This window comes from Talpa occidentalis, unplaced genomic scaffold, assembly GCF_014898055.3.
Source record: "Talpa occidentalis isolate TD23 unplaced genomic scaffold, MPIMG_talOcc4v2.1 talOcc4.7, whole genome shotgun sequence".
Taxonomy (NCBI): Eukaryota; Metazoa; Chordata; class Mammalia; order Eulipotyphla; family Talpidae; genus Talpa; species Talpa occidentalis.
The window spans coordinates 43825134-43828655 of NW_023605083.1; positions in this window are offsets into that span (position 1 = coordinate 43825134).

A 3522-nucleotide genomic window follows, 5' to 3' on the forward strand; every position below is an offset into this window, starting at 1 on the left:
TGTGCTTTTTCCCAAGTACAAAAATCAGAGCAGAACTATGCATTGAAATAACTTTAGATCTTTAAATCTACAAGTGAGCCAGATATTTTAGAATATATCATTATCTTATTTAAATTTTGACATCCCTAAAACATAGATATGATCACTAAAAACCACTACAGAAAGTTACACTCATTGCATACTCAGTAACTGGCAAGATCAGAATTCAGGCCAGAGAAGTCCAAATTAAAACTCAAAAGCCATGTACTTTCCATTATATAATACTAAAATTTTGCCATGTTTCCCTTTATATAAAATACATCATTACTAAAAAGAAGGTGTCTTCATGTGAGTATCTCATTCTAGGCACTCTTTACGTGAAATTCCAACCCAAATGAGACTATGTTTGGCAATCTGGTCCTTAAGGTCATTCTTTCCCAAACAAAGAATTAAAGTCAAGCAGCAGAGTAAAGAAGGTCATCTTAGGATAAAAACGAAGGTACTGTGTTTGTTTTAACTGTTTTAGAAACATTTCAAACCCAATTATAAGCCACTGTTTAAGCCAAAGGGAAGAAAATAGTTATTGTGTTGATAGTCTACTGTGACATTATGAAACAACTCAAATCACATGACTCACAAAGAAAATGGCATCATTTCAACAGATGGACAGTAGCAGCATATAATCAGAATTCTGAGATCAGATTTTTTTTTCCGCTTTGGAATGAAAATGTGGTTCTGAGTCACGTTTGTTTTTAGTTTCATCTTTCGGCTTCAAAGATTCTAGTCAGTGGTTTAACATCTAAAGTTTATGAGTTTCTATTTCATTGAGTAAAAGAGAACATTTTAATTTGTTTATTGACTTAATACTCATAACTCCAATTAGTGTTATATTTGATACTTTAACTGGATTTTCTCATCTTAGATTGGATTCTCCCAGTAGTAGACAGGAGAAAAGCCTTTGAGAACAAATAGCTTGTTTGGGAGGTGATCCCAGAAAGTGCCAGTAGGGAAGTAGACAAGTGAGACAGGGAAGGAATAAAGACATAAAAGGTGTTTTTATGAAGTCAATTTCTACAAAGATCCTGTAGCTGATGCTAGTGCATAGACGAGAGAACAATGATATAAGTCCAGAAACTAGATTAACCATAAATATTTTTATGGATTTAATCTGAGAGCGGCTGTAGGATAGCTAAAACACTGACAGAAAACCTACTATCTTTCTAACCTGAAAACTAGAGAATAGAGCCAAAGCATCAAAAGATGTTGAAAGGTGAGGAGAAAATCCCTGAACAAAGTGCAACCAACTGTCAAAGATGAGCCCCAAGCAGTATGTGAAATATCCTGTGTGTCCTCTGTGCATGAAACTCTGGCACAGGGAGACTCAGAGGAGTTTGCAAACTTAGGCTAATAGAACTAAACTAAAATATCAGCTGCCTCTCATCACAGGTGAGACTAAATTTTCATTTTGCATATAAACACACCTGCCCATTAAAATGAAATTATTAGTTTACTCAGGAAAATATTATGAACTCTAGGGTCTCCATAATATCACATTCATGATGTCTAGAATATGATCTAAAATTATCCAACAAGAACAACCAAAAACATGAACAAGGAAATGTTACTCATAAAGGGAAATGTACAGATACAGACCACCAGATACTCCAGATGTTTGATTTGTCAGAAAGAATTTTAGCTTTTATAATTATGTCCAGTTAGAAAAAGGAAAATATTTTTATAAGTGAAACACAAAAATTCTCAACAAAGAAGCAGAAATTTAAAAAAATAAACATGGAAATCCGAGGACTGAAATAAAAGCATATCTGAAATATTTTTAGAAAGATGGACTTAATAAACAGAATGGAAGTAACAAATAAAAGAGTGAATAAAAACAAATAAAAATTTGACTAATAGAAATTAATCAAAAATTCCCAAATTTAGTGAAAGACAAAAATTTATGAATTAAAGAAGTTCAACAACTCCTAAATAGAATATATGCAATATATATAGTCATAGCATAGCAAATAGATTTTTAAAATAAAGACAAGAAAGAAAATCTTGAAACTAGCTAGCATAAAAATTATACATTATACAGAGAAGAACAAAAGTTCTAACGAATTCTAATGACTTCTCATCAGAAAATATAAAAGCCAGAAGAAAGTGAAATGGTATCTTTAAAATCCTGAAAGGAAAACCATTTTAAATAGCAATATAAAACACAGTATCCAGGGCCTCCCCGGTGGCGCAGCGGTTGAGCGCTGGGTTGCGAAGCTGCCCGTGGCCTCTGTGGCGCCGGTTCGATCCCCAGCTGCTCCCCGGCCACCGGAGGAGGGTCCCACATGGTGCGCAGACCTCTCCTGCCGCGCGCTGCTCCCCTCAGCAGTGTACTTCGGTCCTTCTGCCTGCTCTGCTCCCCGCTCTGGCTCTGGTGAATTCTCTCACCCTCCCGTGCTTCTGACTGTACCCAGTGCTTGTATAAATAAATAAATAAATCTTTTAAAAAAAAAAACACAGTATCCAACAAAAAAATATCTTTCAGTAATGAAGGTAAAATACAAATACTTTCAGATTAAATAAATCTAACCAGAATCATTGCCAACAGAACTTCATTACAAGAAATGCTGAATTTCTTTCACCTGAAGGGACTTATGCAAGAAGGAAATGTGCACTTTTGTGAAGGAATAACGAATAGCAAAAATGATACATGATAAAAATCTTGGTAAATATAAAATATTATTTTTTATTTATTGTTAATTATTTTAAAATAATTAGGTATATTTAAAACAATAATTATTGTTAATAATTATTTTTAAATAATTATTTTAAATGATTATTTAAATAATTATTTTTAAAAATAAATAGGTATATTTAAAACAAACTATCTTGTGGATTTAATATGTTATGTATATTATATATGTACATATACACACACATACATAATCACATTTGCCAGAAGTAAATAAATCTGTATGATTTCAAAGTTTCTATGCTTTATGTGAAGTAGTGTAATTACCTGTGTGTAGACTATGAAAAGTTAAGGATGTATAATACTAAAAATATGCAGAGTTGCAATGCATGTAATAAATCAAAATGGAATTTTTTAAAATGGTTCAAGTAACCCCCCCAAAACAAGATAAAGGGAACGTAGAAAGAAAAAAAACTACCTGGGGCAGGTGGTAGAAAAAATAACAAGTAATAAATAGTAAATTAAATTATAGGGCCTCCCCAGTGGCGCAGCGGTTGAGCGCTGGGTTGCGAAACTGCCCGCAGCCTCTGCAGCGCCGGTTCGATCCCCAGCTGCTCCCCGGCCACCAGAGGAGGGTCCCACATGGCGCGCAGACCTCTCCTGCCGCCCGCTGCTCCCCTCAGCAGTGTACTTCGGTCCTTCTGCCTGCTCTGCTCCCCGCTCTGGCTCTGGTGAATTCTCTCACCCTCCCGCGCTTCTGACTGTACCCAGTGCTTGTATAAATAAATAAATAAATCTTAAAAAAAAAAAAAATTATATCAGTAATTATATTATTATAATATTAATGTTACATTATA